Consider the following 15,985-nt stretch of genomic DNA (forward strand, 5'->3'; position numbering starts at 1 on the left):
CAGTATCCACCAAGCGCACTATGGCCAGGAGAAGAAACCTGGAGCGGCCATCTGCACAGAGAGAGAGAGAGAGAGAGAGAGAGAGAGAGAGAGAGAGAGAGAGAGAGAGAGAGAGAGCGAGAGCACACACAATAGTAGCCTAGCAGCTGTAATAGCTAATACAAGTAGGACTGATAACACAAAACCAATAGTGGTGGATGGAAAGAGTGATGAAACAACTATCGGAATTGATGTCATTGGGCCGTCCTCAGACGGGCTTTCAAGTGGAGCTTCCAGCTTTCTCAGTCCACCATACATCTGGCTAGCTCGCTAGCACTGTCCAGCATCTCTCCTCAGTACGTCCATGTGTGTTGGTGTGGGACGTCCCTCTGATCGATGCGTTGGTTCCCGCAGCATCAGCATGCTTGCTGGGAGTTGTTGATGTCTTTGGCAGTGACCGAGTGACCAGTTCAACGTACTGATGGAGAGGAAGACAACACAGATGTGTAATGTCATATTTCTGCGTACCAACAATTTTTTTTTTCAGGAGGGGAAGTTCTTTGTCAATTGTTTAACAGGGATGGTTTGCATTTGAACCTGAAGGGCAAAGACATTTTGTTTTCTTATTTCAATAAGTTTTTGTGGCATTTCTGTCGTCATGAGTAGTTGTCTAAGGGTGTTTTCACACTTGTTCCCTTTCAATCCTCCAAAGGAACTCAAAACGATGACTCAGCATTTTGTGTGCATATGTCAACACTCCAAAAGAAGTTATACCCCTCTGAAAGGAACCATGCTAAGACTTCTATGTGTATTACTCATGTGTTATGTCAATTTAAATTAAAAAAAAATAGTATGAACCTCTAAATGGTAGTATCACATAATAATGATCTCTATCACTTCTGATGTGATTGGTTGCAGTGATGGAGGATAATATTGTATATTATATTTTCATATTTTTGAATGAGAAGGCTGGTGGTGCCGGTGCAGAATGTTTTTTTGACATTTGTTTTTTAAAATAGGCTGCGTAAAGTCAGAATTTGAGCAAAATGATTATCACTGGAACAGAGTGTTTTATTTTAAATTGTCAGTTCTGCAAATAAAAACTACTTTTTGAAGTAAATGTCATGAGGTTGTGTTTTATGTTTTTTTATAAAACATTTCACAAATGTTCTAAAAATGTATGAGATCTATTTGAGAGATACATGTTAGTCAACAGGGGTAGAAATATTTGATTGTGTAGTAATGCATTAGGAGAGGTCAGATAAGATCCTTCCACATTTGGCGAGCAGTTGTCATTCAGCTGTAGAGGTGAATCCTCTGAACATGGAGCAACGCGATACTAGACGCCCATGGCAGGGACTGCGGACTATAACGGAGTATCGGGGCAGACGCCCTTCAATTGTGAATGCTGACGTCACCCTAGCTGACAACCTGAACTCATTTTTTGCACGGTTTGAACCTAGCAATAGCACTGCTAGCTCGCCGGCTAACAATAACATTGTTAGCATAGCTGGAGTGAGTTCCGCTGGGGATGATCACAGTCTCAGTGTCAGAGCACGTTGTGAGGAGGGTTCTGATGAGTGTGAGCACTGGGAAAGCTGCAGGTCCAGATGGCATATCTGGGCATGTACTGAAGACCTGTGCTAATCAGCTAGCCCCAGTGCTAACCACTATATTCAACCACTCCCTGGCTAAGTCCGTGGTCTCTACCTGCCTCAAGCGATCCATTATTGTCCCTATGCCTAAGAATTCTCTTTCAGCTTGCATGAATGACTACCGACCGGTGTCCCTCACCTCAGTGGTCATGAAATGCTTCAAGATGATAAAGGATCACGTCTGTGCCTTTCTCCCTTGCACCATGGACCCGATACAGTTCGCATACCGTCCAAACAGATCCATGGATGATGCCGTCTCCCTGGCACTGCACACCTCACCTCACTCTCTCACCTTGACAGATGTAGGGGGGGCTATTTGAGACTGCTGTTCATTGAGTACAGTTCAGCTTTCAATACCATAGTCCCCACTAGACTGACTGACAAGCTGATTGAGCTGGGACTGAAACTGAAATTTGTGTGTGAGCGGTTCTGATTGCTTCTTGTAAAAGATAACTTCAACAGAACTGGGAAAAATAAAAGTTGCCAAAAGGAAGACGGAGTTATGTCTCTTTAAGGGTGCAACATAAACTTGGTGTTTCTGCCCGGTTGGAGTAAACTGCCCTAGTAAGCTGAGGAGGCATATTCTGCAGTATCTGGAAGGAGAAGATGTTACTTCACGAGAGGACGAAGGAATGTCTGTATTACTGCACTTAAATTACAAAATTGACGAACTAAATGAGGAATATGGCGATAGTGATGAGTCCCTGCCTCAACAAGTAGTTCAAGAGCAGCGCCTTGTGGACGAAAATGGTATTGCACCCACTAACTCAAAGATAAACAAAGAAAAAGTGTTCCTGCCCCCAATGCAAAGGAAGAAGCCTCTGTTGCTAGTCAAAATGTTGCTTATGTCCATCCACTGTACAGAAGGGTATTCAAAATAATTGGACAAATTGGAGAACCAAATCAAAAGGATAAATTAGCATACACCAGTTTGGAAAGACAAATTCAAAGGGCATTGAAAAAAGGATATGACGAGGGAGAAGTGGTCGAAGCTGTCATTCAAGCCATCGCTCCAGGAACGAAACTAAAGAGTTATCTGGAAAGTAGAGTTGATTTGACACTACAAGCTCTCAGACAGATATTACGGACTCATTACATTGAGAAGGATGCTACTGAGCTGTACCACTCCCTCACACGCGCCGTTCAGGAGCCAAGAGAAACACCCATTCAGTTTTTGGTGCGAGCCATGGATCTGCTTCAGAAAGAGCTAAGTCTGGTTTGCAGTACAGTTCAGCACTAATCCAAAATCAGTTCCTCCAAACAGTAATTACCGGCCTCCATGATGACGCCATTCGAGCAGATATAAAGCCATATTTACAAGATCCTGAGGTTACAGATGAAGCCCTTTTGGAGAAGATGACAGCTGCATACAGTCTCGAGATGGAAAGAAAGAACAAGTTGTCAGCCGCATCAAAAGCAAAGATGATTAAAGTGGCAGCGATTAGTGAAGAAGATGAGGAAACTGAAAAGGAAAGCTATGTGCACAAACCAAACAGCAAGGACAAACACAAGGAAACAAAAAAAACGTGATACACTGATGGAAAAGGTTGACCAAGGTAACAAAGCCATATGTGACGCGATCCAGAACCTCACCACTCAAATTGCAAGTCTTCACCAAACCCCTAAGCCTCAACCCATGAGAGTGAGTGAACAGCCAAACCGAAAATATCGACCACTGCCTAAGACTGCAAACAGCAGACAGTGTCAGAACTGTCAGGTATCCAACCCTGATGGAAGGTGTAGTCACTGTTTTAAGTGCGGCAGCGCCGAACACTGGTCATCAGGTTGTAGAATGAAAAATGTCGCAGCCAACACAAATAAAATTGTAATCCTGCATCATTCTGCAGAAAACACAGACAAAGTGGATCTGTTCAGCCTTCGAGCACCCCTCACTGATAAGCAATAGCAAACAGCCAAGCTGGTAGGGAAGAGATGTCTAGTTCGAGCCTCTCTGGGAGGAGTTGACACTACAATACTGTGGGACACTGGGTCACAGGCATCAATAGTGGGAATGAACTGGAAAAGAAAATACCTGCCAGACACTGAGGTGAGACCAGTGAAAGAGCTGCTTGAAGAAGGAGCATTGGAGCTCTCAGCTGCAAATGGAACTGACATTCCGTATGAAGGATGGATGGAAATTGAATTCACCCTGTCCAAAAATGCTGTGGCTGGAATGAGTGACAAACCTGTTCTGGTCCCAATCCTGGTTTCCAGCAGTGACATGACACGCCCCATCATTGGCTTTAATGTGATCGAAGAACTAGCACTCACAAATGACACAGGTGAAGATTGCATGCCATCTTGTCACATGGTAAAGAGACTGTGCTCAGCACTAGAGGTAGGACACAAAACTGCAAGAGCTGTTTTATCTGTTTTAAAAAAACAAAAGCCTGTAAACCAACCCCACATAGCCAGAGTAGGCAGACGATCAGTGACCATCCCAAAGAACAAAGTGATGACAGTGCAGTGCGGCCGGCTAAATAAGAGTGTGTTGAGTACGTCACATGTAGTGTTGGAGCCGAAGCAAGAGGCACCATGGCCAACAGGCTTAGCCATTAGAGACCAGCTAATCGAGCTCCCTCCAGAAGATAATGGTAACATTGAGGTGACTGTTGAAAACATGACTGACAATGATATAACGCTTTGCAGTCGCACTACACTTGGCTGGTTGCACAGTGTTGATGCCATCTACCCATTGCAGACAAAGCCTACTGAGGGTGAGAAACCTCAGACATCAGACAGCAGTGTTGCCCCGCCTGTGCAGCAGTCCGGCAGCGAGTCACAAGGTGAGCGCCGGGACCCACCTGTGGACCTGAGTCATCTGCCAGACGACCAACGGCAACAGGTACAGCAAATGCTCAGAGAAGAGTGTGATGTTTTTGCAAAAGATGATTGGGATACAGGGTGCATTAAAGACTTGGAGATGGACATACAGTTAAAAGACAATGTGCCCGTACAAAGAACATACAATGCAATCCCTAAACATCTCTACCAGGAAGTGAAAACACACATACAGGACTTACTGAACCAAGGCTGGATTCAGAAATCCTGTTCTTCATATTCCTCACCTGTAGTATGCGTCAGGAAGAAAGATGGAAGTCTCCGCTTGTGCATAGACTACAGGCTGCTGAACAGGAAAACACTGCCTGACCGTCATCCAATTCCGAGGATACAGGAGATCTTGGAAAACCTGGGAGGCAACTACTGGTTCACGGTGTTAGACCAGGGGAAGGCTTACCACCAGGGCTTCATGAGCGAGGAAAGCAGAACCTGCACCGCATTCATAACACCATGGGGACTTTATGAATGGGTGAGGATCCCATTTGGGCTTACAAATGCGCCCGCAGCTTTTCAGCGCTTTATGGAGGGATGCCTGGGAGACCTCAGGGATGAAGTTTGTGTCCCGTATTTGGATGATGTCCTGGTATTTAGCGCCAGCTTCGAGCAACACATCCAAAATGAGAAACAGGTGCTGCAACGACAAAGAGAGTGTGGTATAAAGTTAAGGCCGAAGAAATGTGACTTTTTCAAAAGTGAGGTCTGTTATGTGGGTCGAGTAATCTCTGCAGAGGGATACAAAATGAATCCCAAAGAGGTGGAAGTGGTTCAAGCACTGAAGCACGAGACACCAACCACTGTGAGAGAAGTGAGAAAACTGATGGGTTTCCTCAGTTACTACAGATCCTATGTACCAGACTTCTCCAGGACAGCCAAACCCCTGTACGAGCTGTTAGCAAAGCCCAAGTCTGAGCAGAAGCAAGGCCAAAAGAAAAAGGGGGTTAGCCGCAAATCTGCTCAGTTGCCACCATCTCATCCAGTCCAGTGGACAGCGATTCACCAGGAGATAGTGAACAAACTTGCAGATCAGCTGACAAACCCTCCAGTGATGGCATATCCAGATTTAGAGAAACCCTTAGTACTCCATGTGGATGCCTCAGAAGAGGGCCTAGGTGCAGTTTTGTACCAGCGTCAAGAGGGTGTTCTTAGAATCATAGCATATGGATCAAGGACATTAACAGCGGCGGAAAGGAACTACAAGTTGCATTTTGGGAAATTAGAATTCCTGGCACTGAAATGGGCCATAACAGAGCGTTTTCGTGATTACCTGTTTCATGCGCCTCACTTTACTGTGTACAGTGACAATAATCCCCTGACATATGTCACTAAATCAGCGAAACTCAATGCAGCTGGACACCGTTGGGTGGCAGAGTTGGCGGATTATAGGTTCACACTCAAATACAGGCCCGGAACAGCAAATTGAGATGCAGATTTCTTGTCACGGAGACCAAAGCCCATTGAAGAGATCATGCAGGAATGTACAGAGGAATGCCAACAGGAAGCTGTTGAATGCATCGGGAAAGCTCTGGAGGGCGACAAAACAGGAGATGTTAATTGGATCTCTGCTGTCACCTGTAATGTCGATGCACTGCCAGAGGGGTGTAATATCTCAGTGCCAATTCAGCCTCTTGCATTGGAAGACATCAGAGCTGCCCAAAATGCAGACTTAGCCACAAGCAGAGTTTTGGCCCTGAAAAGAACACATGCCTTCTTGAAGCACAAAGACAAGCTGGCAGAGAATGAAGCCGTCAGACAGCTTCTTAGAGAGTGGCCCCGTCTGCAGATCGATGGAGATGGAATTCTCAGAAGAGAGCCTTCGACGAGAAAACAGTTGGTTGTTCCTGAGTCCCTGAAGCCCACTGTTTACAAAAGCCTGCACGAGGAGATGGGACACTGCAAATCGAATGGTGGCTCTTGCTAGAGAACGCTTCTTCTGGCCTAAGATGAGACAGGAAATGGAACACTACGTTACTCAGGTGTGTCGCTGCATAAAAAGAAAAAAACAAGGACAGTAACAAGGACACCTATCCAGAGCATTGAGACCTCTGCACCGTTTGAGATGATCTCCATTGACTACGTACACTTGGACAAGTGTAAGGGAGGTGAGGAGTATATACTGGTAGTTGTGGATCATTTTACCAAATATGCATATGCCTATGCAACAAGAGACAAGTCTGGGAAGACTGCAGCCAGAAAACTCTTTGATGACTTCATTATGCGTTTTGGTTTTCCGTCCAAGATTCACCACGACCAGGGAAAAGAGTTTGAAAATACTCTCTTTCGCAAGATCCAAGACTACTGTGGTATTCGCCATTCATGCACCTCCCCATATCACCCTCAAGGTAATCCTGCAGAACGCTTCAACAGAACGCTGCTGGGAATGTTGCGCACACTTGAGGAGTCTCAGAAGTCAAGGTGGAAAGAGCACCTAAACAAAGTGGTCCACGCTTATAACTCAACTGTGCATGAAGCGACAGGATTTTCGCCATTCTTCCTCCTCCTTGGTCATGAGCCAACCTTGCCTGTTGATCTAATATTTCCGAAAAAAAGAGAAGAAAGGAACAAGTCACAGGCTGGCTACGCAGAGAAGTGGAGAGAAGTTATGCAAGAAGCCTGTGCTATTGCGATGCAGAATATGAAGAAAAGCGCAAGAAGAGGACAGACAAACTACAATCAGCGCGCATGGAGTTCTGCCCTTGAGCTAGGTGACCATGTCCTGGTGAGAAACCTCACGCCCAGAGGGGGTACTGGGAAACTGCGTAGCTACTGGGAAGACATGATTCATGTTGTCAAGGGAAGAAAAGGCCCTGATAGTCCAGTTTATGTGGTCGAACCATTGCAAGGAACAGGGAGAAGACGTGTGTTACATCGTAACCTACTCCTGCCATGTCCCTACCTGGTTGAAGAGCCAGAGGTTCATGATTCCAACCTGAAAGAGAGAAGCAACAGAAACAAAGCAAAACAGAGAACAAGAGGAAATCATAAAGCTAAACATGATACTTACCTGACAGACACAGACAGCTCCAGTGAAGAGGAGTATCACTTGTGGACAGCAGTGAGACATGCTGATCCGCTCCTTAATGCAGAAGCAGAAGAATTCTATCCTAGGAGGGAGACATCCAGAGACAAGCCTGAGAGGGCATTCGTGTCAGAGGAGCACCCTGAGGAGGAGCATCCTGAGGAGGAGCACCCTGAAGAGGAGCACGTGGAGGAGAGACATAGCATGGAGAAAGAGGCTGATGCCTCAGCTGTTGAATCTGAGAGTGAGCAGAGTGATGCTGAAACATGGAGGGACAGGCCAAAGAGAGTCAGACAGCCCAGGCGTGTCTACACCTATGATCAGCTAGGCCAGCCGACCTTTCAACAGTTGAAGACCTGCCCTGTCAGTGTGAAAAGGCCCTCAGGAACCAGCCATGAACCCTCTACCAGATCATCATTCATGTATCCTTTTTATCATGAATAGATATAAAAGACAACACAGAGACAATTTTATAAGTTAGTTTATCTTTGATCTTTACCTAACACAAGTTAAAGTTCATGGTGATGTTGTGGTATTAAAAACACATATTGCAGAATGTAGAAACAGGTAATCTGAACATTTATTTAAGTAATAAGTACAGAAATAGGTCACTATCCTAGTTTATTGGAGTAGTGTAGTATACAAACAGTACTGACAGTAACAGTTGTGTGTACACTTACAGTATAGACTTAATGAAAGCATGGCTTTGAAATATGTAGACACATAAATATCGGGTGTATATGGTATTTTCCTTGTCCCTTTACGAAGATTGGGGGGCCCACCAATACTTCGATGGACTATTCACCCTTCAATACTAATGGACTATGAACACTTAGTCTTGTATTGTTGCCATGAGAGACTTTTGCCAAGGAAAAAAGAAGAGAAAGAAATACTGAGAGATAGTATAGCCTAACCACCCTGTAATGTGTAATGTGTGTGAAAATACTTACCTGTTTACTCACCTTCTACCACGTGTTCCATTGTTGAGATGATGTTGATGAATATTGTCAAAAGATAGAAAAGAAAATGTATGGCAACATTTCTTTTAGTGGGGGAGGGTGTTGCGACCTAGAAATATTTTATAATTTACATTTTATTGACCTAGAATAGATTTAAGTTATCTAAGAAGAAATATACACTACACTATTATCTGATTTGTTATTATCACAAGGTCAAAGTTCAGAGTGATGTGATGTCATCAGTCAGCGCAATGTTATTATGGCAAAGGTCAAAGTTCAGAGTGTGATGATGTCATCAGTCAGCGCAGTAGCGACTAGAAAACGTGCTTGTTGTTTACGTTTTGTGTGCGAGCGGTTCTGATTGCTTCGTGTAAAAGATAACTTCAACAGAACTGGGAAAAATAAAAGTTGCCAAAAGGAAGACGGAGTCATGTCTCTTTAAGGGTGCAACACCTGGATCCTGGACTTCCTGACCGCCAGGCCCCAGGTGGTCAGGGTGGGCAGCCACACCTCCAACATCCTCATCCTGAACACAGGATCCCCCTGGGTTGCGTCCTCAGCCCCCTACTGTACTCCCTGTACACACATGACTGTGGGGCCAGGTTCAGCTCCAATTCCATCATAAAGTTTGCGGACAACACAGTGGTGGTGGGCCTGATCTCTGACAACAACGATAAGGCCTACCTGGAGGAGGTGGCTGACCTGTCACTCTGGAGCCAGGACAATAGCCTCCTCTTGAAACGTCACAAAAACCAAAGTCACTGGGGTTGCACTCACAGTGTTTTCCTCATACCTCACCGACAGACAACAATATGTACAACTGAGCAACCACAGGTCAAGGTGTTCCACTGTTTCACGGGGTGTCCCCCAGGGGTCAGTATTGGGTCCACTACTATTCATCATTTACCTCCTTCCCCCCCTTTTGCTCACCTACAAAACCCTCCACAACCTTGCCCACACCTACCTCACTGACCTCCTTCAGGAGTATACCCCCTCCCGTTCCCTCCGCTCGTCATCAGCTGGTCGTCTGACCACACCCACCTCATGCCTCAGCACCATGGGAGCTAGAGCGTTCAGCTGTTCTGCTCCCAGGCTCTGGAACTCCCTCCCTCCCTCCACACATCCAGCAGTCTGACACTATCACAACATTCAAATCCCACCTCAAAACCCACCTGTTCAAACTGGCCTATTCTCTGTAGTGTAGTGTAGTGTCTGTAGTGATCATATGCATCTGCCTAAATGTGTCTCTGTCATGTCTGGCTGTTTTTATCTGTTTATGTATAATTTTATCTTTGTATGGTGTCCTTGGGTGTCCTGAAAGCCGCCACCAAATAAAATATATTATTATTATTATTAAATGAGACTACTAAAAGTCATCATGCAGACTCGTCCTTCTTTACAGCCTCATTGTGTATACTCGCGTTCATGCAACTGTGGTGTAGTTTGTTTATAGCCTAACGTTAGCGTTTTACTTCTGGCAATTGCATTCACACTTCAAAAATCATAAAAGTTGTGTTCATACGTGAATATTATCCTGCTGAACAAAATATGTAAGTATCAAACGTTTATTAGCCACAGCGCTTATTTTCTGCAAAAATCTGAAATTGCTTGTTAACAGCGACACCTATGGCCGTTAAGTCAACGAAAGTCAGTGTCCTGTTGCTCGCGCTTGTGCTCGCTCTACATAGACATGAACGAGCATTGCTCAAAACAGTGAGGCGACACACGTCAGCTAAAACCACAATATCACTCTATATTTCAGCTGCTTGGCAGTAATGTTAGCTGACCAGACGAAGGTCTCTCCATGAATCAGTGCTGATCCTATTGTTGGCTTTTCCTGCCTCAGCCTCCCGACCGCGACCGGAAAGAACAGGCGAGACATCGGAGTTTTGGTCAGAGACGATAAGCCCCTTCACTTCATAAGACACGGGAAACCTCTGTTGTTCTGGAGGAGCTGCAGCATTTATTTCTGCACAAACGTCCATTGTACATTCACTAGATATTCTCAGAGCTACTAACTCTTCTGCAGTGTGTAGTGTGCGTGCATGCACGTGAGAGTAGAGCAAAAGAGCCAGAACGAGCGCGGTGTGTGAGTGAAGGCAAGCAGGCAGGCAGAGGATCAGAGTACAGCAGAGACTCTGGCCCTGGAGACCAAAGCTACGGTCTCCCCCACGTCCTCCGACCGTGGCCAACACTGTTTAACAGACGGGCTTCAAAAGATAGAACTTGGTGCTTCTGTGTAGTTTGTGTTGGAGTCTGAACAGTGTAGCCACACGCGAGCACGCATGGGACACCGACCCGCAATGATTTATACGTGTTAGAAGTTACAAACAGTCCCTTTAAGATCAGTGGCTTCTACACCAGTGTGCAATGACCAGGTGGAGGCTGAAGTCCAAAGATTCTCCAGGGTTAAGATGGGTGGGTTAGGCATTCAAATTAAGTTGGTTTGTTGCAGTTTTGAGGGACTGTTTTTAGTTTGCAAATAATGCATAATGAAATATAGGAAGAATAAATATGTTCCCTCATGGATCCCTCATGGTAACTTTGGCTGTTAGGGAAACAGCTGAGTGCTGCTTCTTTAGGCCATGTTCAGACGTGGCATTAACAAGCATCCTGAGTGATCGCATCACAAGTGGACAAGTACAGGTACAGGTGCACTCAAGATGCATTGGAGACACGTTGAGATCCAATCGCTCAGACCACATTCAGGGGTGGTTTGGGCCACATATGGCAACATTCTTTCAGCCTACTCAACTTTCGTCCCGCGGGTCTCTGCGCTCCTCATGTGAATAGACAGGCAGACGCGAGCGCTTGTCTGCCTCGCAGCATGGAAATGGCTTCTGTGCTCTACTGTATTCTGTTGCTACAACTGTATTTTATTAATATATATCCTATTTATCCTTTTAATACTGTATATTGTCTACTTATCTACACACTATCAGACTTGACACGCGGGCATTATTATCATACTGTCGCTGATGTATTTTGTTTTTGTTCCGGTGCTCTGCACGGGGCTGACAGCCGCCTGCTCACGCTCATCCCCGGCTCTCTGAAGTGCTGTACCCCGCTGGCGGCAGAGTTGGTGGAACGGAGGTACCCGGGGACCGCCAATACAATAACCTTTTATTTTGATGTTAATAAAATCTGCCTAAATTCACAAACATGCAGGATATTACCACTGATATTGATGTAATATTACATCACAACGTCTGCTGTATTAGCCGTGTGTTAACTACTGTTCTACAGATGTACTTAAAGCTGAAGTAGGTGAGTTTGGAGCAAATATGATTAAAAAAGTTATTTTTATAAAACGGTCGCTATATCGTGACAGTAATACATGAAACAGGTCATCTGAAAAAAATCATGTTCGTCCGGTGTCCTCCTCTGTGCTATGGTGCTCCTAACGGCATCTGCAAGATTTCACAGACCGGAGGAAAACAAGCAGTCAGAGCTGATCAGAGGTCTACTGTCCATCTGCTGTCTAAGAGAGCCGGCTGTCAATCACTCGCAAACTCCGATCAAATGGTCAAACCAGGCAGCGCTGATCAAATATGAATCAATATTATGTTACATTTAATGCCTATTTCTCTCCACAAATGTTTTCAGAATCATCTTGTAGTGCACGATTTAGCTGTAAAATGAGAAAGTTTGTGACTCGGCAGCCATGTTGAGATCAGGTTGGGATGGCTTGATGGAACGCCAAGTTCCGGTCACATGACCGGAGCACAACCAATAGGATTGCTCTCTCTCTCTAAAATGACCTGTGATTGATCAAAGTCTCCCATCACGGCCTAGATTTTCTAAAGCCTGAAAACAGAGCCATGAGGAGGTGTAGAAGTCTAGTTATCTCTCAGAACACTTGAATTACAATATGCTGAAATGTTATTATGGAATCTTTGGTCCAATGGTGCCAAAAATATACTGCCTACTGCCGCTTTAAAGCTGTCTACTTGGGATCGGATCACTCAGCATGCATGTAAATCTGAACAGTTGAGGTGGGGAAGTTAACCCAACGTACAAAACCCAAACCAAGAGCTTAGTATGTGTTCAGTTTTACACGACAAAAAATACTCTGACGAAGATGAGGACTATTTGGTGTACCAAGATGAAAGGGGTTCATTAGTTCCTCCCTATGATCGATGGGGGGGGAAACATCCACTGTGACTACAGTTAGTGAGACCCCCATTTGAAGCAGTTTAGCTTTGTTCTACTATCAGCCACAAGGAGCAGCAAATAAAACCATTCCACACTTGGTTGGACTAGCCCCACAAAACGTGAAATAAGCTATTTAATAGATTTTTCAGGTTAATTGGGCTAAAGTCACATTGATTAGACCTCTGTAGGTTCAAGTAGGTTGGAACCATGCTGGGAATTATGTGAGGTTACCAAACTGTAAATTGTTCCACCTTGTCTCTTCTTCTGTGAGTTTTGGCCACCTTTCCACCGCAGCTGTCCTTTGAACATTCAGGCTACCAGCTTTGCTGTAGCCAACATAATTTCAGAAGTCCTCTCTTTTCCGGCTCTAGTTGATTTGGAGGTACAGATTGTTAAATATTTATTAGTTCTGAAATGATATTTGCAGTTCTCACTACTTTATTTATCCAGGATCGATCTGACAAACGTCTGAAAAACAGTTTCTTTCCATCATGTTTGTTCTCAGTGAATTATTTCACACCTCCACGGCTGATGGCTGTCACCTGATGTATCAGGTGAAGGGGATAGACAAGAGGAGACAAGACACAGGACAAGGCAATGCATTTTAAGATTTATCGCAGAGCAGATCAAGCTGATGTTGTGTATGTCTGTTGAGAATATTTATCAGATTGCTCTACACAACTTTGGGTTAAGAGAACCTCGCCTCTTCCCACCTTTCCTTCTTAATAGGAGATTACAACGGACTAATCTGTAATGGAAAAATAACCTGGAGAAACAGATCTAATCTGTGACAGAAATAACAGCAGCACAGGACAACTTTTTAAACACGGCTGCCTGCAGACGACGTGCACCTTTAAAGGATTATCCTCACACTTGTCACCTTCTCTCTCCAAAACATTTCCAGCTTCTCTCTCTCTGCCTCCACACAGAGGAGTCAGTGTTCGTCTTGATACGTATCAGTTATCATGGCCGAGCCACCTTACAGTCTCGCTTTCCAATAATGAATAGATTTTCTAAAAACGTTTCAGTTTCACTTCTGCACGCTCTTATCAGGCAAGTGGAGGGCTGTTAGGAAGAGGAAGAGGCTGCAGGTCTTCGATGAGGCAGAATCCAAACGACCTCACTATTAATTACAATGTTTTGTCCCTAAAAAACCCTGCCGGCTGTAAATCCCTCTGATGAGCGGGTGAAGACTTAATTCTGATAGAGAGCAGACACATAGATCATTTGGAGTTGGTGTTAAATCTTAAGTTTTATGTAGGGGAACGTATAAACAATTCTTTGTATCAGTGTCCTGCTGCTTTGCTTTAGCTGTTCTTCTTAAGGGTCAGTTTGACTGTGCACTTGTGTCCAAACACAGTATGTGGCTCCTCTGAGGTGCTCTTTCTTACATTCTTCATCTTCAGCACTGCCAATAAAAGGGATTAAAAGGGGTCATAAGCAATTGGACACTCCAATTTTGTCAACTACAGTATACCCTCTGGCACTAAGTTGGCACAGTTATGATTATTAGTAATAACAGTATGGTGTGTTTGCGAGTGCACGTGAAATGCGCGTGCGTGTGGATAAGGAGTCAACCGTTGCATCAGATATAGAGTCGGATGAGTCAGCTCTGATTATCGAGGCGGTCCGCCGAGAAGCTGAAGAGGCCGTGCGTGTGATCGTGGAGGAATTGTAGACAGTAGTAGCATAGCAGAGAGAGCCGATTGCAACTTCGGTGACTGACACTCCTCAACCAGAAGACTTCCAACAAGGTGTGTGTTACCTAAGCGGGTGTGAGAATAGGTCCAGCTCCCGCCAAGAGGATTGTTCCACCCAGTCTTGCCTACAGGGGCCACAACAGGCTCATGTTCCCGCTGTGCAGCAAGTGTGCTGAAGATTTGAACCAAACGTCTGATTGTACCAGTGACCGCGACAGACGACTGTCAGGTGTGTGGGTCTCATTTGAGCTTCTTAAAGTGGTGGAAAAGGGGTACCAGATTGTCAGCATTGAGGAAGTGTGGCGTTTTCCCAACAAGACAGACACATTGTTCAAGGACTATGTCAAAACCTTTCTAAAATGCAAGCAAAAGGCTTCTGGCTACCCCGGGCATGTCAAAACACCTGATGAGCAAAAGAAATACATCGATGACTATTCTTGAAAAAGAGGGCATTAAACTAGAGGCTAACAAATACTGCGTCAACAAAGCTATCAGGAGTTGCAATAAGTTATAAGTCGCCTTTGTGCGAGTTGATCACAGAATTTCATATTCCACTTCTAAACAAACCAAAAGTGTTTACATTCTACATCACTAGTCTTCCACAGGAGTAGCCGTCCAGCTGTACTTATAAACAAGTACATTGTGGTTAGAATTACATTTTGAGAAATTTGGATTATTGATAACACTTAAAGCTGAAGTAGGCGAGATTAAAGCAAAAATTATTAAAAAGTAACGAAACCACAATGGCTCTTATTTTTAGTTGATTATTGTTATGTTCTGGTAACAAAACGTGGACCCACAAGCAGCACACACTAGTCGAATTAAAGTTGTAACAAAAGGAGAATTTATTAATAATAATAAATTGTACGATGGACAGGGCTGGGGAGTCCTCAGAGTCCGACGTGGCCGTGATAAAGACTATGAGTCTTAAAGGAAGCGAGGAGCATGGGGAATGGGGTTCCAGTGATCCTCCAGATGGTGAGTCGAGTCCACTTGTGATCCGAGGAGGAAGAATGGCGTCGGAGAGTGAGAAGGTAGGTTAGTGCAGGAAGCGGAGGCAGCTGACAGGTAATTGTACCACGGTGGTGACGAAAGCGATCTGGCGATGAATATGAATATGACGGAGTTGATATACTGCAGAGTGTGTCTGGATTGAGTGATTGATGTCAGCTACTCCAGCAGCCACCGTCCAGGAGAAGGCCACACCTACTTACACACAGACAGACTAGACTGACAGGGTAAATCACACAGGAGACAAAAGGACAGGGAAACAGAGGAAATACAGGGAAAACTAGACTGCCAGGTGATATCATGACAATCATACACTAAAGAAAACATTGTCTGCTTTTTCTCTAGTTTATGCTTTTAATCTGCAGTTTTGCTGCATAATAATTTTGATCAATGTATGTTCCCTGTTTAGTTGAGATAAAGCGCTCTGAAATGATATTAACACATTCTTTAGTTGTAGGTGGTGTAATATTATTAGCTCAATAAATTAACAGCTTTATAATAACATATGTCATGTTCTGTATTTTGGTGGCAGTTAAGACATTTTTTATTAAACCGTCATGTATATTTGAGCACAGATTTAGTCTGCTGTACTAATCATTTCATGCTGTGACTGTGAAATAGTAAATGTATTTTTCTCCTGATGTCTGTGTGAACAATTAAACACCATAA

Source organism: Sebastes fasciatus, chromosome 11 (assembly GCF_043250625.1).
Source record: "Sebastes fasciatus isolate fSebFas1 chromosome 11, fSebFas1.pri, whole genome shotgun sequence".
Lineage (NCBI taxonomy): Eukaryota > Metazoa > Chordata > Actinopteri > Perciformes > Sebastidae > Sebastes > Sebastes fasciatus.